This window comes from Macaca nemestrina, unplaced genomic scaffold (genome assembly GCF_043159975.1).
Source record: "Macaca nemestrina isolate mMacNem1 unplaced genomic scaffold, mMacNem.hap1 Scaffold_65, whole genome shotgun sequence".
Taxonomy (NCBI): Eukaryota; Metazoa; Chordata; class Mammalia; order Primates; family Cercopithecidae; genus Macaca; species Macaca nemestrina.
In genome coordinates this window covers 360,349-382,580 of record NW_027257814.1, presented here as the reverse complement: position 1 = coordinate 382,580, position 22,232 = coordinate 360,349, and the positions used below count along the sequence as shown (strand labels likewise).

At 44.6% G+C, this 22,232-nt stretch overlaps 1 protein-coding gene across 1 annotated transcript in view; it reads left to right on the top strand.

Annotated features, from left to right (window-relative positions):
- Positions 1-1,030: 1,030 nt before the first annotated feature.
- The window catches only part of LOC139361583 (disco-interacting protein 2 homolog C-like), a 247,759-nt gene continuing 226,557 nt past the window's right edge, over positions 1,031-22,232 (top strand). The window contains exons 1-2 of the mRNA XM_071090166.1: positions 1,031-1,080; positions 1,168-1,297. The gene's annotated coding sequence lies outside the window, so the exon portion shown is untranslated. The remainder of the gene's footprint in view (positions 1,081-1,167; positions 1,298-22,232) is intronic.

Below are 22,232 nucleotides of genomic sequence, written 5' to 3'. Positions count from 1 at the left end.
TAGGCCCTGAGCTCTGAAGAGGAGGAAGGCATTCCTGGGGCCATCTCCCCTTCTGGATACTGAGCTCTGCACAGAGAGAAACTCTTCCACATTCACTGCAGTGAAGTTCATACTTTAGAGACTGGGGCCTGCATTCCCCAGAATTTCCATGGCCACAGGTGGTGGCCGCACCATGTGACTGGGGTCTGCATTCCCTGGAATTTCCGTGACTGCAGGTGGTGGCTGCACCATGCGACTGGAGTCTGTGTTCCCCAGGATTTCTGTGACCACAGGTGGTAGCTGCACCATGCGACTGGAGTCTGTGTTCCCCAGGATTTCTGTGACCACAGGTGGTAGCTGTACCATGTGACTGAGGGTCTGCGTTCCCCTGAATTTCCGTGGCCATAGGTGGTGGCTGTACCATGGGAATGAGGGTCTCTGTTCTCTGGAATTTCCATGGCCATAGGTAGTGGCTGTACCATGCGACTGGGGTCTGCGTTCTCCAGAATTTCTGTGGCTGCAGGCTGTGGCTGCACCATGCGACTGGGGTATGCATTCCTCGGAATTTCCGTGGCCATATATGGTGGCTGTACCATGTGACTGAGGGTCTGCATTCCTTGGAATTTCCATGGCCATAGATAGTGGCTGTACCATGTGTCTGAGGGTCTGCGTTCTCTGGAATTTCTGTGGCTGCAGATAGTGGCTGTACCATGTGACTGAGGGTCTGCATTCCTGGAATTTCTGTGGTCGCACATGGTGGCTGTACCATACAACTGGGGTCTACATTCCCTGGAATTTCCTTGGCCACAGGCGGTGGCTGCACCATGCATCAGGTCCTCTGTCTCAGGAGTTGGTGCCATTGTCTCTGTTACTCCCTCGCCTGACACACAGAGGCAGTTCCTGACTTTATCACTCCCAGGAAACACACAGGCATCTGTTTTGGATCCTTGTTTTATTTCCCCATCACCTTTCTCATCAAAGGGAAATTCACATCCCTCTAAAGCTGAAAATGGTGTGGGGCCCCCTGGTGGTCTTTCCAAGGCATTATCAGCAGGTAAATTAGATCATGTGGGCCAGTGTACCTGAAATGAAAACAGAAAGGTAAGTCGTGTCACTAAGCTTTGGTGGGAGATTCAGGGTCTTTGTTAGTGGCAGAATCATCCAAAGTAAGTTGTTTGTTCACTGCAGATCTAGATGGTTGGCTGTGTCAGGATTAAACTTAGCCAGTGTCGACAGAGTGTCGCTTAATCCCTCACGGAAGCGTGTCAAGTACATTGAAGAATAGCTGCCAAGTCTGCTATTGTCGGGAGAGAGGCAGGTACGTCTCTCGCTTAGCCCAGTGCTGCAGGAGGCCAGGCTCACGTCAGGCTGTGCGTGTGAGTGGGTTGGATTTTTAGCACTCTGGGACGGTAAAGCACAAACATCTATTTTTAACTTGTGGGTGACCTTCTTCTGTGCTGCTTGAGTCTCTGTGGGCCTTTCTGTTTCCTTCCTGAGGAGTCTGTGCCGGGGTCCCAAGCGTTCTCTGGGCTGCACCTCCGCGCCTGCCCAGTGAGGAGCCTCCTCCTGGTGGCTGTGGGACTGGGCTGGGCCCACACTGTCAGCATCGTCTGGGGTAAGCAAGCCCGTCCTTCCACACCTCAGTGTCCCCAGCTGTTGAACAGGGCTAATCAACTGACCGTCAGGATTAATGGGGATCAGATGCGCTCATCTCATAGCCCTGCTTGGTAAATAGCCACTTCCACTCTGTCCTCCAATGTGCTACTCTAGACTTTTTCTTTACCTCCATTTAGCCAGGTGATTCGAGGTGACAGTGACTATCAAGAGGGATGTACAGAGGAAACCAGTGGAAGAGAGCTCGAGGAGCAGACATGGGCGCAGGGAGCACAGTGCGGGGAGCACGGCTTCAGGGAGCATAGGCATGGGGAGCACAGATAGGTGTAGGGAGCATGGGCGCAGGGAGCACAGTGCGGGGAGAACGGGTGTGGGGAGCACGGGCGTGTGAAGCATGGGTGCGGGGAGCACGGGTGCTGGGAGCACAGGGCATGGAGAGCATGTGTGTACTTGCTCTGCTCTGACAGAGGCTGCCGAGCATGTACTCTGTGCTCAGATGGGTCAGAGCCTCAGTGCCTCTTTTTAAAAAAAAAAAAAAAATCTTTTTTTAAAGATAGGACTTCTGTCTTCCTGGTGGCCCCTTTTAGTCGATACTCTTTTAAGCCTGCTTTTCCAGAGAAAAGCTAGGAAGGATGGCCTATCTAGGTTCCAGTCTGGGCATATCTGGAAGAATGGGTCTTTTTTAGGTTTGAGTCTGGCGTACCTGGGGACATCTTTGAACCTCCACTCAGAGTCCCAGAACCACGTGTAGAGGCTCCCCAAATGTCTGCTGTGACTTTCCCCTCTGCTCGCGGATGATGAAGAGCAGAACCTCACCCTGCCACGACCTCTGGGGTCCTCCTTCCTGGAGGGCAGTGCCTTGGTGACCAGCGTGTGTAGGAGTCTGAGCTGGCACCTTCGGGCTATGCTGTGCAGCGGGGGCTCATGCCATGGGGCATTCTTGTGTTCTGCACCGGGACTGGTGACGTTGGGCATCCTCGTGCACTGTGGACCACATGAGGTGCACATGAGCCAGACAGCTCCCGGAATTCGGAGCCTGGCTCTGTCTCAGGCCACCCACCTGTCTGTGGCATTTTTGAGGGATTGTGGGGACCGTATGAGTCTGTGTCCCCACCCTCACTGGCTGGACACCTGTGCCAGGCTGGAGTTTTATGTTTCACCATCCCCTGTTCCGAGTTGTGTGAATATTTATTTTCATTACCTACTCTCATGAGCTTTCCTTTTTTTAAAAAAAAAAAATCGGAGACAGACTTTGAAGTCCCCTGGCCCCACCGTTCGTGGACCTAATGGTATTGCAGAAATTATGACTTCAATTATGTATAATAACTGGGGCTACTTTAAAAGTCATGTAAAGGAACAAGGTGGAGTAGCCATTTCAAGCTGTACATCATGCTGGATTCTTAAGTGAACATTATCAGGCTTTCAACACGTTTTCTCTTTTTATTTACTTTGGAGAATATAATGGATGCTCAGAAGCTGTTGGGATTTAGTAAGAGGAAGTTATCCTTAAGAAGCTATTTAAGCAAGGGGACGGTTGGAGTAAACGTAAATTATGAACACACACCTATTCCAAACCAGAGAAATAAAAGCATCAACTGTACTGGGGTTGAAACTTGGGTGCTAGTGTGTCTTTCCTGCCCACAGTGACTGTGGCAGTGCTGTGGGCAGGAAATTCTGGAAAGAAGACTTGGTGCCAGTGGTAATTTTTGTGACGATTCATTTGCTTTCAGCTCAAGTGACTATAGTCTTACTTGCAAATGGCTAGGTCTCCACCAATGGACCACAACACTGACATAGGACACATGAGAAATGACCCTTGGGTTTTTAACAATTATTATTTTTAATGGACACATTATAGTACATATCCATGGGATACAGTATGATATTTCAATACATGTTTTTCTTGTGTAATTAGCAACTCAGGGTAATTAGCATGTCCATCATCTCAAACATTTGTCATTTCTTAATGCTGGGAATATTTAAAATCCTCTCTTCTAGCTGCTTGAAAATATACAATAAATTGTAAACTATAGTCACCCTACAAGGCTATAGCACACTAACCCTTATTTTTACTATCTAGATGTAATTTTGTATCCATTAGACAACCTCTCCCTTTCTGCCTTCCCGCCGCCCTTTCCTGTCTCTAGAAGCCACTGTTCTACCTTCAGAGGGTAGAATATCGTTTTCCTCATAGAGATCTTTAACCTTCTTGGTTAGATTTCTTCTGAGGTATTTTTATTTTTATTTTATATTTTTGTAGTTAAATGGGATTGCTTTCTTGATTTCTTTTTTCACTGGCTCATTGTTGGTCTATAGAAATGCTACTGATTTTTATATGTTGATTTTGTATTCTGTAACTTTACTGAATTTGTTTATCAGTTCAAAGAGATTTTTGCTGGAGTCTTTTTTTTTTTTTTAAATATATAAGAGCACATTGTCTGAAAACAGACAATTAGAGTGCCTCCTTTCCACTTTGGGTGCCCTTGATTTCTTTCTCTTGCCTGACTGCTCTTGACTAGGACGTTCAGTGCTGTGTTGAATAGGAGTGGCACAAGTGGGCGTCCTTGTCTTGTTACAGATCTCAGAGAAAAAGCTCTTAGTGTTTCCCCATTCCCCATTATGTTAGCTGTGGGTTTGTCACATATGGCCTTTATTGTGTTGAGGTATTTTTCCTTCAGTGCCTCTTTTGTTGAGACTTTCTATCATGAAGCAGCGTTGAATTTTATCAAATGCTTTTTCTGTATCTATCGAAATGATATTATGGTTTTTGTCCTTAATTCTGTTGATGTGATGTAGCATGATTATTGATTTGTGTTTGATGAGCAATCCTTGCATCGTGGGATAAATCCCACTTGATCATGGTGTATAATCTTTTTGATTTGCTGTTGGATTCAGTTTGTTAGTATTTTGTTGAGGATTTTTGCATCTGTGTTCATCAGGGATATTGACCTATAGTTTTCTCTTTTTATTGTGTCCTTGTCTTATTTTGGTCTCAGGGTAATGCTGGTCTTGAAGAATGAACTTGGCAGGATTCCCTCCTCTTCAATACTTTTGGAATAGTTTGAGAAGAATTGAAACAAAAATGTGTAGAATTCAGCTGCGAAGTCACCTAGTTCTGGGCTTTTCTTTGTTGGGAGACTTTTTATTATTACTTAGTCATACATGTTACTCATTATTGGTCTGTTTTAGGATTTCCGTTTCTTCTTGGTTCCATCTTGGTAGGTTGTACGTGTCCGGGAATTTATCCATTTCTTCTAGGTTTTCCAATCTGTTGACATATAGCTGTTCAAAATAGTCTGTAATGATCCCTTGTATTTCTGTGGTATCAACTGTCATTCTCCTTTTCTGTTTCTAATTTTATTTCTCTCGGATTTCTTTTTGTTTGCTTAGTGTAGCTAATGGTTTGTCTATTTTATTTATCTTTTCAAAAAACCAACATTTTTTTCTTCATTTTTATATTTGTTAGTTTCAAGTTTATTTAGTTCCTCTTTGATCTTTGTTATTTCTTTTCTTCTACCACTTTTGGATTTGATTTGTTCTTGCTCTTCTAGCTCATTGCAGTTCGTTGTTAGGTTGTTTATTTTAAATCTGTTTTTTAAATGTAGGAGTTTATTGTTATAAACTTTCCTCTTAATACTGCTTTTGCTGTATACCATAAACTTTGATATGTTGTGTTTCTGTTTTCATTTATTTCAAGAAATTTTTAAATTTCCTTCTTAATTTCTTCATTGACCCATCGGCTATTCAAGGGCATATTGTTTAATTTCTATGTATTTATACAGTTTTGAAAGTTCTCCTTGTTGTTGATTTTTTTTTAAATTAAACTTTGTGTTCTAGGGTACATGTTCACAATGTGCGGGTTTATTACATATGTATTCACGTGCCAAGTTGGTATGCTGCACCCATTAACTCATCATTTACATTAGGTATATCTCCTAATGCTATCCCTCCCCCCTCCCTCCTCCCCCCTCCCCACAACAGGCCCCAGTGTGTGATGTTTCCTTTCCTGTGTCCAAGTGATCTCACTGTTCATTTCCCACCTATGAGTGAGAACATGCGGTGTTTAGTTTTCTGTCCTTGCGATAGTTTGCTGAGAATGATGGTTTCCAGCTCCATCCATGTCCCTACAAAGGACATGAACTCATCCTTTTTTATGGCTGCATAGTGTACCATGGTGTATATGTGCCACATTTTCTTAATCCAGTCTGTCATTGATGGACATTTGGGTTAGTTCCAAGTCTTTGCTGTTGTGAATAGTGCCACAATAAACATACGTGTGCATGTGTCTTTATAGCAGCATGATTTATAATCCTTTGGGTATATACCCAGTATTGGGATGGCTGGGTCAAATGGTATTTCTAGTACTAGATCCTTGAGGAATGACCACACTGTCTTCCACAATGGTTGAACTAGTTTACCGTCCCACCAACAGTGTAAAAGTGTTCCTATTTCTCCACATCCTCTCCAGCACCTGTTGTTTCCTGACTTTTTAATGATCACCATTCTAACTGGTGTGAGATGGTATCTCATTGTGGTTTTGATTTGCATTTCTCTGATGGCGAGTGATTATTGTAGCAGGACTAGCCTCAGACAAAACATGATGGGAGGCTACATGTATCAGCTAACAGAACAAAACGTTTTACACTGCTTTCTCAAACAATGTCTGGAATTTACAGATAACACTAGTAGTTTTGGTCAGGGGTTAATATTATTATTATTATTTTAACCACCAGGGCCAGGTGGTGGTGCCAAGGTCGTCTAGCTATTTATCTTACTTCTGTTTCTTTCTAACTTTTTGTTTTCTCCCCCTTCTCCTGTCTTATAAACTAGGGAAAAGGGGAGACGGGGAAAAGCCGGGAAAGACAACAGGAGAAGTGGTGGTCTCATTCTATATTATGAGCATTTTTTCATGTCTCTATTGGCTGCATAAATGTCTTCTTTTGAGCAGTGTCTGTTCCTTGTTGTTGATTTATAGCTTTATTCTGTTAGAGTCTGAGAATATCCTAGATGTTATTTCAATTTTAGAAAAAATGTATTGAGAATTCTTTTGTAGCCTAGCATGTGGTGGATTCTAGAGAATGTTCCATGTGCTGAGAAGAATGTGCGTTTTGTATCTGTTGGATGAAATGTTCTGTAAATGTCTGTTAGGTCCATTTGGTCTACACTGGACTTTAAATTTGATGTTTTGTTGTTATTTTTTGTCTAGATGACCTCCAGTACTGACAGTGGGATTTTGAAGCTCCTACTATTGTTGTGTTGGTGTCTCCCTGTCTCTCTCTATACATATATATGTATATATAAATTTATTTGAGACAGAGTTTTGCTCTTGTTGCCTAGGCTGGAGGGCAGAGGTGCAATCTCAACTCATTGCAACCTCCACCTCCTGAGTTCAAGTGATTCTCCTGCCTCAGCCTCCCAAGTAGCTGGGATTACAGGCATGTGCCACCATGCTGGGCTAATTTTTTGTATTAGTAGAGACAGGGTTTCACCATATTGGCCAGGCTGGTCTTAAACTCCTGACCTCAGGTGATCCACCTGCCTCCACATCCCTCCCAAATGCTGGGATTATGGGCGTGAGGCACCGCGCCCGACCTCTCTATTTAGATCTACTAATATTTGCTTTATATATCTGAGTGCTTTGTTGTTGGGTGCACATATACTCGTAATTGTTATATCCTTTTGCTATTTTGATCTCTTTATTATATAATTACCTTTTTGTCTCCTTTTTACAGTTTTTGACTTAAATTGTGATTGATCTGAAATAAATATGGCTACTCTTGCTTACTTTTGATTTCCATTAATGTGGAATGTGTTTTTCCATCCCTTCACATTTAGTCTATGTGTGTCTTTGCAGCTGAACTGAGTTTTTTGTAGGCAGCATATAGTCGGTTTTTCTTGTTTTAAATTCATTCAGGCCATCTCTATCTTTTAATTGGGAATCTTGGGATTATTTTGCTATTGATATCACAGTCCAGACATTAAGATTTTCTCACTTAAGTCGCTTGTACACAAATTAATATGAAGAGGAAGTAGAGTTTTTCTTTTGTCCTTTTGAAGAGAGTGATGGATTATTATTTTGACTTCATGCAAGTGAGGGACTCACCATGCCTGTTGGGATTTTAGAATTTCTTTCCTGTTATTAGGAACAGCAATGATCCGTAATGGGTTCCTGGAATCATCCAGTGATGGTCTGAATATCTTAAAAGTTTCCTTTCATGTCTCATTTTCTATTTCTCCCCTAGTAGCCATGCACCCGGGGCAGGACATGGCCTTACATTTCCTTGGTTTCTTGATGATTTCTTAGGTTTAGTGTTTGACACAGTTAGGATTCTGGATAAAATCAGCCCTTCTGGGAAGTGTGTAAGTCAAACAAGGACTTTCTGGTGGCGTTATACAGGTTTCCCATGCCCCGTGAGTACAGGAATAGCCCCCCTGGGGAAGGAGAATGGGCACATGATGGCAGGGAGCCATTCTTGGATGGTCCCATCGTTCTGCAGGAATTGTCATGCAGGAAGAAGAAGCACATGGCGACTGAGCTGGTAGTGATTCTGCTGATAGTTTTGATCGTTATGATTTGCTCCTGAAAGGTGATGTGGGATGAACTGCAATATTTAGAATGCTGACATTCCTTGAAACAAAGATATAGAAAAAGGCTTATAATTGCATGATGCCTTGTAGTTTTCAGCTGCTCTCATGTGGATCCTTTTTCGTCCTTCTGAAATGCTTTCCCAGGAGAGAGCGTTGTTCTTCGTGTATAGATGAGGAGCCTGGGTTTCAAATGGTTAGGAATTCAGTGCACGCATTGGAATCTTTAGTTTCCTGGAACATTTTCTATTCAAGTATAGACCACATGGCCTCTAAAGGCTGGCTCATTCTTAACACCGCGAATGGGGATCCAGCCTCACGTCTGGGGTGGGTGGCAGGAACTCCACAGCCATCCTGGGTGCTCTGGGGTGGGGTGGCTGAGCTGTGGCAGCCCCTCCCAGCTGAGCAGCAAGGCTGGGGAAAGCTCATTCCATTCCCCTTGGTTCTAACCAGGTAGAGGCTTACACTGCACATTTCCTTAGCTGGGAACCTTTAGAACTTTACATTTAAATCTAGTCTGTGATCCAGGGGTAGACACATGGGTATTCACTGTACAATTCCTACATTTTTTTGTATATTTAAAAAATTTTTTTATGTGTCGTGGATGACAAAAGTAATGAGACCCCTTTGAGTTAGCTTTTCTGTACAGCATCTTCTAGAATCAGGAGGCTGGACAGGGTTTAGTTTCATCAGAAATCTGAATCTTTCTGGTCAAGAGACGGCACTATTAAGTTCTTGGTTGTGTGGTTTCTGGGAAAGAAATATTCTAAATGAGTTCCAGGAATCACCTCTGTGGGATTTCTACAGGAAAAGTGACCACTCTTGAAGCTTCGCTGTCACTAACAAGAATAATGGTGACGGTTTCTAAGCTGTCTCCAGCCAATCTTTAGTTCTTTTATGCAGAGTGCTTTTATTCCAAGTGAAGTGCCCTTCTGTTTAATAGTGACCTCCAGTTATTACAGGGATTGTAGCTGCATTTGATGGACGTGAACCTGCTCATCTCTGGCTCCCCAGCTTCGCCTCTGGGGTGTGTGGCAGGAGCTCCACAGCCATCCTGAGTGCTCTGGGGTGGGAAGTCTCTAGGGGGAGTGGACAGTGCATGGCCGGGACGTTCCTGTCCGACGTTCCACACTGGTGTATGGGCGTCTCTGCCCTGTTTCCTCCGTCCGTGCGTCTGTGGCGTTTCCTCTGTTCGTGCATCTGTGGACTGTTTTCTCCGTGTGTGCCTCTGTGGCACGTTTTCTCCGTCCATGCGTCTGTGGCGTTTCTTCCATCCGTGCGTCAGTGGCGTTTCTTTCGTCCCTGCGTCTGTGGCACTTTTCCTCCCTCTGTGCGTCTGTGGCACTTTTCTTCCCTCCATGCGTCTGTGGTGTTTCCTCCGTCCGTGCGTCTGTGGTGTTTTCTCCGTCTGTGGATCTGTGGCGTTTCCTCTGTGAGTCTGTGGCCTGTTTTCTCCATCCACGCTGAAGGCCGTCACTTCTCTCTAGTCACCACTTACTGATCGCTCCCTGTGTGCTGAGCCTGTGTCAGGCGTGTGGCGTGTATCACCTGTGTGGCAGGGGTTTGCGTGACACACAGGGACACACGCTTGGGGAGCTGCAGTGATGGGGTCATAGCCACGCAGCTCAGCCCTCGGTCTGAGGGTCTTGGTACCCACCCAGCTCTTCCCGAAGCAGCCTCGGGGCAGATCCCAGCTCTGCTTTCTCTCCTCGAGGTACCTCATGAGGTAAACTAAGCAAATCGAAAGTAGGAAACAGTTGTGAAATGAGGCCTGGGTTCAAGTGTGTGTGTTCATTACTCTTTACATGTTTACTTCACGTACCCCCAATGATATACTTTCCAGCTGGTATAACAATTAATTACCAGCCATTACTGGTACAAAATTCCATGAAGGATATTTGAGGAGGGCATAGTCTCAAAAACATGCTTGATTTTCACAGTTGTGATTTGCATGATAAAGCTGTCAGGACTGTCACTTTCTTTTGTTATCTTATTTTTATTTTTAGACCCTTGGGAGGAAGTTATTTAGTGATTACTTATAATTGTGAAAATAATGTAATGATTACAGAATCTCATTAGAATAAATACTATATTTTCTGTTCCTTATGTCAATGAAATCATCTTAATCCAGGCCGATGTTGGCAGGAATTGTCACGTTTAAAATGGGTAAGATATTTATGTGATGTGACGACCTCCCGTATTGTCTCTGGAACATATCAGAACTTTCATCTCAATTCTCACTTGTTGACACCCTACCTTGTTTTGTAATTATTCTTGTTTGCATCAGAATTTTGAATCCACGTACCTGAGATGATACTTACGTATGCATGTACGCATGCATGTGTGTGCATGTGTGTATGCGTGTGTATGTGCGTGTCCACGTGTCCATGTGCACGTGTATATGCATGTATGTGTGTGCATGTGTACGTGTGTATATGAGTGTATGTGTATGTGCATATGCGTGTGTATGCATGTATGTGTATATGTGTGCATGCATGTGTGCTCATGCACACACGTGTATGTGTGTATGTGTATGCACATATGTACACGCTTGTGTACATGTATAGGTACGAGTATGCATGTGTATGCATCTGTGTGCACACAGATATACCTTTTCCTTTCATACAGGCTGTTTTGAGTATTGCTGTTAGGCAGTGACAACTTTCTGTTTCCTCAGTCAGAAAATGGGTAGCTCATCATTAATAAAGATGAGCATTCAACATCAAGAATAACTAAATACAAATGAAATTGTCATATTAAATAAATAAATTCCAAAACAAAGGCAATGTTCTGTACTATGTGTTCACATTGAACTTTCTTATAAAAATTGGTGTGAATGTTTCCCACTTATTGGAAATCACATGACTAGTTTAAGCCAAAACGTGGAATATTAATTCTGTTTTCAGATCACTTTTGCATATTTATGATTGATCTGTTCTGCTGTTCTGGAAGCTCTGAAAACCACTCTGTCTTACTCTAGCTGGTGCCACGGTTGTGAGAATTCAGGGAAACAAGGTGTTTGCCAGTTTAAGTATTTTAGATCTCAAACTGCCTCTTTTCTGCATCATAAACCAGTCTTAAAGAAAGACATAGTGTGACTTGTAGTGGATTATGTCAGTTTTATTTTCTGTGGCTGAATCATCACTCTACATTGTGAATTAATGTTATTTTTCAGATCGTCTTTATAACACAGGGAGGTTCTCCAGTGTTGAGTGCAGGTTCAGTGAAAGTACTAACACTGTTACTACGGACTTAAACAGACTTGTTTTCTGAGGTGATAACCTTGGAGTCAGGCATTCAGTGTCCGCCCATCTCTTGGTTCCGAGTTCTCGGTCCCCTCCCGCTCTCCTCTCCCTGTACCCTTACTACTGTCTTACCTTCTTTTTGACTCCTAGGCCCTCGGAAGATGGTGTGTTGGGGGCAGGTGACTGCTGTGAATCTTTGATAACTTTGGGAGAGAACTTTTTCTTTGGAGCAAGACCCCTCTCAATAAACTTTCAGTAGCCTGAGTATCATCTGTTGTGTGAACTATTTGTGGAAAATGTTCAGCATTTTTCCTTGGATTTTGATTGATCTTTCTCCACCTGCCAGTTTCTTCTCAGTTTGCCATGTCTGTACCCTCACCAACCCGTTCCAGCCTGGTTACGTGTAAAGTATTTGAAGCAGAGCTCTGCAGATGAGAGAGTGTGTGTCACCACCCGAGTTCTCTTCCTGGCCTCTGAGTGTCGGTTGTGTTTTGTTCCGAGGGACGACTCTGAGGCTCCTGGCCCCTGTTTTGGAGTACCCCACACTAAAGTGGGTGTAAAATGAAAAATGGGTTTATGCTGTATTATTATAATTCATAGAGTAGATGATAAAAATGCTTGAATCTGAACAGCAACTGAAAATGAGGACATGGTACCAGTTTGGATGTTGGACGACTTTCTTGAAAAAAGTTTTCATCAAATTTAGAAACTGTGCGTGTGCTGTTTTCTATTTCATACTTAGAATCTGTATAGTGTGTGTTGTATGAATGTGTTGTATGAGTGTGTTGTGTTGTATGTGAGTTGCATGGGTTGTATGTGTGTTGTATGTGCATATTGTGTTGAGTTGCACTTATTGTACGTTTGAGTGTTGTGTGTTGTATGAGTGTGTTGTGCGTGTATTTGTGAGTTGCATGCTTTGTATGTTGTACGAGTGTTGTGTGTTGTATGTGTGTATGTGTATGTCGTATATGAGTTGCATGTATTGTGTGTGATGTATGAGTGTTGTGTGTTGTATGAGTGTGTTGTACATGTGTTTATGGGTTGCATGTGTTGTGTGTTGTATGAGTGTTGTGTGTTGTGAGTGAATTGTACATGTATTTGTGTTGAGTTGCGTGTGTTGTGTGCATGTTGTATGTGTTATATGTTGTATGAGTGTGTTGTACGTGCATGCTGTGTTATGCGTGAGTTGCATGTGTTGTATGTGTTGTATGAGTGTATTGTATGTGTATGTTGTGTTGTGAGTTGCATGTATTGTGTGTACGTTGTATGAGTGTTGTGTTGTATGAGTGTGTTGTACGTGAATGTTGTGTTGAGTTGCGTGTGTTGTGTGTGTTGTACGTGCATGTTGTGTTGAACGTGAGTTGCATGTGTTGTACGTGAGCTGTATGAGTGTGTTGTGTGTGTATGTTGTGAGTTGCATGTATTGCATGTATGTTGTATGAGTGTTGTGTGTGCATGTTGTGTTGTGAGTTACGTGTGTTGTGTGTTGTATGAGTGTGTTGCATGTGCATGTTGTATGTGAGTTGTGTGTTGTGTGTGCTGTATGAGTGCATTGTACGTGCGTGTTGTGTTGTATGTAAGTTACGTGTGCTGTATGTGTATATAAGTGTGTTGTACGCACATGTTGTGTTGTGAGTTGCATGTATTGGTTATGTGTCGTATGAGTGTGTTATAAATGCACATTGTGTTGTGAGTCACATGTATTGGGTATGTGTTGTATAGGTTGTGTGTGATTGTGTGCAGTGTGTGTTGTCAGTGTTGTATAAGCCCATTGTACATGCGTGTTGTGTTGTGTTGCATGTGAGTTGCATGTCAGTGTGTGCCATGTGAGAGGCGTGGCATCCACATGACTGCTCCTCAGTGAGTCCTGCCTTGCAGCCCCTTCAAGCTTGTATCTTCCCGAGCAGCCTAGAAGCAGCAGCCTGTTTGCCTCTGCCCCTCCCCAGGGGGCCTCAGCCAGATCCTGTGCTCAGCCCCCGGCTGGGCAGTCTGCCTCTCTTGTCTCTCTCTCTTCTCTCTCATCGTCCTCCTGCGCCTCCTCCTTCTCGGGACCTGCATCCTTCCTCTGTGCTTCCTGGAAAGCCACACCTGGGACGTTGGAGTTCAGGCTGTCCTCCAAACCGTTTGCTCCTCTCTGAAGAGCGCCCCCCTTGACTGGCCGTGAGCAGCTGGAGTGGATTGCAGGGAAGGGAGGTGGGTGTTCCTGTAGAGATGCCAGGGTCTTACCTGGGGAGAAGGGAGCCTGCACTGGGCAGGCCGCCCTCCTGAGGAAGGGGATGGGGTGGGAGGAGGCTCTCGTGGACAAGGGGCCCACCTCCTGCCCTCCTTCCCTCTATCCCAGTCTGTTGTGAGGGAGGGCGGGACCCTAGGTGATTTCTATGCAGATCTTCAATTATCCCCGCTGTGAAACAAATACTTCTGTTTTTAAGATCAGAGGAAATCTCCTTTGTTTGTCTGCCTTTTATTTTATTTTATTTTATTTTATTTTATTTTATTTTATTTTATTTGAGAAGGAGTTGCCCAGGCTAGAGTGCAGTGGCGTGATCTCGGCTCACTGCAACCTCCACCTCCCAGGTTCAAGCAATTCTCCTGCTTCAGCCTCCTAAGTAGCTGGGATTACAGGTGCCCGCCACCACATCCGGGTAATTTTTGCATTTTTAGTAGAGATGGGGTTTCACCATGTTGACCAGGCTGGTCTCAAACTCGTGACCTCAAGTGATCCACCCGCCTTGGCCTTCCAAGGGGTTGGGATTACAGGCGTGAGCCACCGTGCCCGGTCTGTCTGCCTCTTAGTTAGAACCTGTGTATTTTATGTTTTACATTTCACTTTTCTGGGTCAGAACAGTAGTGTTTCTTTTTCGTAGTGTTGCTATGAATGTCCTTTACGATTAGGAGACTGGGTTGGCTGTCCACTGGAGAGTGGTATCACTGGGTCACGGTCACCATCTGCCGCAGCAGCGTCCAGAGTGTTTAGAGTCTTTCCTGGACGTAGACACCCTTTTGTCTGACATTCAGATAAAACCAATCACCACATTCAGATAAAGAGGTCAGAGCTGGGAACGGTTAGTGCACATCCACCTCTCCCGAGAGTGTTCACGCCTCTTCCACGCGGGGCTAGGCTGCTGCTGAGCATGGTTCTGCTGGCTGTGGCTGTGGCCTCTTTCCTCAACCACAGCCATCGCAGGCCTGCCACAGTTTTTATTCTTCTAGAAGAGAATAGGCAACACAAGAGAAGCAAGGTATGTTAGATATGAAACCGTTAAAAATTATTTCCTCAAACATTGTATATATTTTTTGCCCATACCTAATTTGATAGCAATTTTAAAAAGATTAAAATGAAAAAAAAATTCCCCTATATTAAGTCTTTGAAAGGCATCCAACTTAGTTTTCATACAATTATTCTCTCTTTGGAGTCATACTTTATTGGTTTCAGTAATGTGTAACAAATGCACCAGCATAAACAGATTTAGGAGCAAACAACTGCTTCGTAATTATAGTTCAGCTCGCGGGGCCCGGCTGTGGGGGTGCAGCCTGCGCCTGCCTGTGCGCCAATAGGGCTGGTCACCTTGAGCATCTGGGAGTGTCTGGGTAAGTGAGGTCTGGGCAAGGCAGCATCCACACACCTGCGTAGTTCTCACTTTGTCCACGTTATCCGGCAATGCCACAAAATTATCAAGTAAGTGTTCTCCAAGCGCATATTCAGTTAGTGTTTGGAAAGTGCATAGGTACCTCATACAGCACCTTTAAGAGGAACTAGGAGCCCAGGAATGAGAGCGGGTGTGAGGCCTGTACTCTCTTTGCATAGATAAAATATGCATGTGCATATCTGAGGCCAGAAAGTTAGATTGGGGCCAGAATGTGGAAGTCCTTACCTGTGGGATACTAGGGAACCACTGAGGGTTTCGGAGAGAATCGTGTCTCTGATGTGCGGCATGCCGTGGAGCCGGGGGGTGACAGGGCGGGCTCATGAAGGGCACTCGCCGTGGCCGGAGGAGGAGAGAAGGCAGCCAGTGAGCTGAGCAATTCGGTGCCTGGGTCAGGAGGGGAAGAGGGAGTACAGGAAGGCGGATGAAGCTGCGAGTCTGCACCCCGAGGTCGCCGTTGCGCTTTGCCGGGAATCAGGAGAAGCAAGTGTGGACCTGACTCAGAGATACTTAGAGACACCACTGCAAGCTGCAAGTTTGGAAATACAGGAGGAGGCTTGGGGAAAATCTGGAGCAGGGAGCATTTGGGAGCCTCTTAGGTAGAAGTGCAGGTCAAGTAGCCAGAGTGTGAGGCGTGCATGTCTGGAGAGAGGAGGCCAAAGGAAAGCCCACATTTGGAAATGGAGGAAGGGTTGGAAGACCCAGAGAAGGCCCTGCTTAGAGTGCAGAGAAGAGCTGGATGGCGCAGTTCACTAAAGCCCAGAGCCGAGAGTTTCCAGGAGAATGTCCCAAGTGTTGCTGAAAACCAGGGGGCAGGACTCCAGTTGGAGCCTGTGAGGGGAGCCTGGCGGCCCTGATCCCTGAGAGCAGCCAGAGCCTGGGTGTCATGGTGGAAGTGGGTGGGAAGTGCAGGAAGCAGGTGGAGATGGTCCTTCAAGGCCTGGTGCTTCACACAGGTAGCCAGCTGTGGACCAAGACACAACTGGAGAGGGGCCTGAACCCGGAGCATCTCCAGGTGGAGGAGGGAGCCAGGAAGGGCAAAGGTATCTGGAAGAAAGGGGGCAGGCATGGAGCCAGGTCCCCAGGGAGGCTGCAGTCTTCTTTCCCTGTTCATGGACTGGTTGTTGGTTATTTTGAGTTCTCAAAGTCGTCCACTCGGTGCGGTCCAGAGAAAGTTCCCAGGGTCTCAAGCCGGAGCAGGCCTTGTGCTTTTCCGAACACTGTGCGTGTTGACTCAGGGTTACCGTCAATGGCTAATTCTAGCGTGTCTTTTGTTGAAGTCTGCAGAAGAGCCTCAACCAGCGCCGGCTTTTGAAGAACTTAGAAAACTTGTGTTCTTCTGATTCTGGGATTTTTGCCTGAAATGCCTCGTATATTTTTGGCTAGGTGTTGTTAGCACTTGGGTTACAGCATTTGGAGCTCTGTATTTTTGTGATGTGCTAGCTGTGAGGATGTTTAAAATTAGATTCCTAGAAATCAGGTTATAGGAGCTCTCGGCCATGCTTCATGGGTTATGTTTTGACCCCTCATAGTGGACCCCGTTCTTAGTATTTGTGGAACACCTGACTGGTGATGCTAGGAGAATGTGATTTGTTTTCTTTGTAAGTCTAAAGTCTAACGACCTTGTAGAGTCTTTATACCTATCTCTTATAAATCAGCTTTAATATACTTGAAAATGTCCTCATTGTGCCCTTGAAAAGCAGGCTCACATTTTAAAAGTCATCCTTTTAAAATCCTTTTCTGCAGCCTGTGCCCTTTGTCTGTTTTGTTACCTTCACTGCAACATCATGAAACAGGGACAAGGGCTATAATCTATTTCATACACAGAGCTTGAAACAGGGACAAGGACTAGAATCTCTGTTTCATACACAGAGCTGAACTGTGCTGAGCGACCTGCTATGCTGACGTCTGTTTCTGTCATGAGAGGGAACCCAGGCCTCTTGACTTTTCCTTTTGTACATTTTCAAAAAGAATACTTTTTCCTCTCTTGGGTCCATTCCATTGTGGGATTCTCTCCTAAGGCTGTTTCTTTGCGTTCCATTTTGACAATTATGATTTATTTCTGAGATGATGAAAGGGCAGTGAAAAGGCCTGGGAAAGAGAAAGCAGGAAGAGAAGGAATTGTCTCATGATTTTAGTCAGAAGGAAATCACTCAGACAGAAACGCTATTCCAAATGGGTCAGATCCCAGGAAGTGGGATTGAATAAGTGACATGATATCGCACAACTGTTTTACATTCTTGCTGTTGCCAGGGGTAACGAAAAGAACGAGTATATTCATTCCGAGGTCAAATATATATCTTTGCTGACTCTGACTATAATTAGCAGAATTCGTTCAGTTCAAGTTTGAGAATACCTTTACAGAAGAGGGTCTTCGTGCACGTGTGCCTATTTCTATTTATATGTTCACACGTATTGGAGTATAAATGTGTGTGTGCTGTGTGTGAGACCTCATTATTTGAAACAAGAAATGTGCAGTAGAGCTTCTTAATTACGGGAAGGTACATTTGGGGGATAAACCACTTTGTTTAGAATTGAATAATGGGGTCTTTGAGGGATGTATATATGTATGTGTGTTTGCATTTATGTGTATGAAAGTGTGTATTGCATGTATATGTGTTGTGCATGTATGTGTGCCTTTGTGTGTAATGTACATGTGCATGCATGTGTATATGTGTGCATGTGTATTTGTGTTGCATGTATGTGTGTGCATGTGTTACATGTTTAGGCACGACTGCACATATGTGCAAGTAGGCATGCATGGATGCTCATGTGTATATAGTTATACATGTATATTTGTGCATGTTATGTCTACGCACTTACGTATGTATGTGTGTCAGAATGTGTATGTATATGCATGTGTGTTTGAGTGTTGTGTGTATGCTTGTGCGTGTGTGTTTGAGTGTTGTATGTTTGTGTGCGTGTGTTTGAGTGTTGTGTGTATGTGTACGCATCTGTTATGTGGTGGTATTATGTGATTATGTGAACGTGTGTGCATGTGTGAATGTATGTATTGCATATAGGTGTGCGTGTCCATGTGTGTGTGTGTGTGTGTGATATGTGTCTGTGCATGCATGCATGTGCACATTTGATTTGTGAATCCTCTCTGGGAGGGGCATGTTCCTGGAGACAGTGCATGGGATCCTCCGCTGTCCTCTCAGGGAGAGAGACATTGTGAAAGTTCGAGCCATTAGGTAAACATGCCTGATGTTCTATAAAACATATATTTAAATATACCACTGGGGTTAAATATATGTTAAATGGGTGCAAAGCTGTTATATTGCATTAAAAGTCATGTTAGTACTTCCTGGTTAAAGGCTTTGTGAATGATTTCCTGTACATGGGACATAATACACCACACAGAATTACAGCAGGTCAATGGTATTTGCCAGGAGGTCTGGCTTATGATTGGTATTTCTAGTTGCAGACATGCAGGTTGAGCTTTGCTGGACTTAGAGGAGGGTCATTGACTCTGCCCACTGAATGATACCAGCGTCTCTGCTGCTTCCTTTTTCTGCCGGCTTCATCCAGAGCTGGGACAGCTGCTCTCAGACGCATTGTACTTTTTTCTACATAAAAATCTGCAGCATTTGTTAGCAGTCTAGTAGCAGACCGAGTGGCAGGTCCAGGGGCAGGTCCAGCGTCAGGTCCAGCATCAGGTCCAGCGGCAGGTCCAGCATCAGGTCCAGGAACAGGTCCAGCAGCAGGTCCAGCGACAGGTCCAGGGGCAGGTCCAGCAGCAGGTCCAGTGTCAGGTCCAGCGGCAGGTCCAGCCAACTTTCCACATGGCCCATGTGAAAATGTACCCTCTCCCTTCCATTTTTTAAAGCAGTATCATTAGTAGAGCCTACTGCCATTTCTCCTTGAGCTCCTCACAGTGGATGGTAAGCATTTGCTTTATTAAAGCAAAGTTCCGTGCTCTTTGTGCTAAGTCCCCTCTGCCTTTCTGTGAGAGGCTAGAATTGGGATCGACCCTCAGCTGTGCCAGAGCCTTGGTACATGTCTCAGTTCTGGAATCTACTCTGTGCTTGTTGCCTTCCATCCACCGACAGCCGTCTGTCTTCCTGTCACTCCTTCAACATGGAGTCCAGCAGTGTGCACACAGGTGAGCCTGTGTGAATGCTGGTTTTGTAGGATCTTATCGGGACCTTAGTCATCTTTTCACTAGGAAACCAGACACTGCAAAGGACTTAAAGAAAAGCCCAAAGAAGCCGTATCAGTAGAATCATAGAGACAGAATTCTACAACCATAGGAAATGGCATTGATTATCATGAAATGTGCATTTATGTGAGGCATAGTAAAACATCACATTTCTTACTGGGTAAGAGCTTGGAAAAGATTATGAAAGTATAACTGACTCTACTCTTGTATCGTAGAACATGGTAAAATGATGCAAGGTATTGTATAGAATGGAACAAACAGAATATAATTATATAGAGTAGCGCAGAATAGAACAAATAGCATAATGTTATATAGGGTAGCATAGAATAGAAGAAACAGTGTAACATTATGTAGTGTAGTATACAATAGGAAAAATCGTATTACATGGTCTAGAATAGAACAAGTGGGATAGTATTGTAGAGTATTCAGTTGAACTAATGACGTAGTATTGCATAGCATAATACAATCTAGATTAGAACACACAGCATAGTATTAATATTACGTAGTGTGGTGTGGAATAGTAGAGTCGCATGGCACAGAACAGAGAGGATAGTGTTCTGTAGCACTGATGCAGGAGTTTTGCTCTTTAGCTCAGCTGGGTCCAGGTTCTTGTCTCATGACCAGGAAGAAACAGGCACGGGGACATCGAAGAGTGAGTGCAGTGGAACTCGTTAAGCTAAAAGTTAAGCTCTCAGCGAAAAGAGGGGTCCTGAGAGCAGATTGCTGGTCGCCCCCTTCCCAGTTGACTACAAGGGCTTTTATATAGAAGCTGATGGGGCTGGTCTCGCTGTCTAAGGAGCAAATATCTGGTGGTTCCACCCCATTCCCTCGTGTGCATGGGGACCTTTAGTCTGCTGTGAGCATGTTTAGGAGGGCCCCCCCGTGCAAGTCCCCCTATCTGCACAAAACACGGGCTGGAGGCTCTCTGGGACCCTTCCCTTACTGTCTGCCTAAAGCAAGCTGGCTAACTCCTTTCTGTATAGAAGAAAATAGAATAGAATAGAACAGATAGTACAGCATTTTATAGTATGGAGTGAAGCTGTAGTATTCTATCATAGAGAATGGAATAGTATAGAATAGAACAAACAGATCGTACTAGTGTAGTATAGAATAGTAGCCTCAGGCAGCACGGAGCAGGGTTGTGCTCCCTATGTACAGAGTGTAACCACCAGGAGAGCGTTCTTCAGTGGGGCGTCACTGGCCCTTCATATTTCTTTGGTTCTGCGGAAATGAGGAGAGGAAGTTAATAGAGGGGGAGGAGGTTGGCTTTCTTACTTTTAAGGCGCTCATTACTTCTTGGGGATCATTTGATGGTCCCCTTTGGTAGTATTCTGTGAAGCAGTCTCTGTACTCTGTGTAGGGTGAAATGTGGGGCAGTCTGTGGACTCTGTGTAGGGTGAAATGTGGGGCAGTCTGTGGACTCTGTGTAGGGTGAAACATGAAGCAGTTGAGAAAGGATGAAGTCAGAAGTAGCTCAGCAGAGATGCACCAACTCTTACCTGGGAGACTGTGGAGCAGTCTGTGGACTCTGTGTAGGGTGAAATGAGGTGTTTTGTGTGAATTGTTGTCTCATGCCTGGCACATAGCAGAGCCTCCGTGGATCTTGCCGTCGTGAACCCTCTGATAACTTCTCTACAGTGCCGTCCACACTATAAATACCACACATTGTGGGAAGTCCAGGCCTTTTCAAAGGCTGGGTTTCATTTTAACAAAATTGTTATGCCCTGCTCATTTGGAATGGCCAGATCATCCTGCACTTCTGACTTCACCTGTCCAGCTGGGTACACCTCCCTGCGTGCTGCCAAGGTTTACGGCGGAATTCCCTGACGCCACTACCCTCACTGCCTGCACCTGAATCTGCTGTGGGGTGATTTCCTTATTGGACTTGTCTGGGGACCTCCTGAGGGGTGGATGGGTGAGGACTGGGTTATCTGGGGAAGGTGTTCATGGCATTCCTGGTTGCAGTCTGTGTCTCTGTTGGAAGAGATGCTTTTAGCACATCCGTTAATCCAGACGTGATTAGCAAGGAGTGTCTCTCCCAGGTAAGAGTTGGTGCATCTCTGCTGAGCTACTTCTGACTTCATCCTTTTTCAAGTCTGTTACAAAGAGAACTTTGGTTTCTCAAGGTTTAAGAATTGATGTCAAAGAGCAATTTAGTGTTCTTTTTGAGTCACCAGCCTTGCTGTGGATGATTCATGAGTCTTTGGTGGTTAGGGCCACAGCACAATCGGTGGGCCGTCTGTTCCCCACCCTGGTGGATACTTTCTCACCCAAAGAAATGTATTCTGTTAACATGTCTCAGTTAGAATATTTTAGTAGGAGACAGAGTTATGGCTCTTGTTTTAATTTGTAATAGATGATTACTGTAGCAGGGTCAAGGTTGAGACTTGCAGTGTAGCTCATGGAAAACATTGATTAGAAACACCCAAAATATATCACCAGCTTTGTTGCTGCAGCTCCAAGGGACTAGGAATGCATATATATTTTTTCTTTTGTTATTATTTATTGTTTTTATTTTTGAGACAGAGTCTTGCTCTGTCACCCAGGCTGGATTGCAGTGGCATAATCTCAGCTCACTGTAACCTCTGCTTCCAGGGTTCAAGAGAATCTTGTGTCTCAGCCTCCCAAGTAGCTGGGATTACATGTGCCTGCCACCATGCCCAGCTAATTTTTGTATTTTTAGTAGAGACAGGGGTCTCACCGTGTTGGCCAGGCTGGTCTTGAACTCCTGACCTCAAGGGATCTGCCAACCTTGGCCTCCCAAAGTGCTTACATTACACACATGAGCCACTGTGCCTGGCCACCATGATCATTTTAAATGTGGCATTGAATATCTGCCTTTTTTTTTTTTTTTTTTAAGAAGTGCAAATGTTACCTCTCACACCTCTATTCTGTTGCTGGCCTGGGCTGGCCAGCAGGGTTCCCAGGCTCGAGGCCATGTCTGAAGTGTTGTTAGACAGTGTGGATCTGTGACCCCTTGGTCTTTGGGGACATGGGGCACCC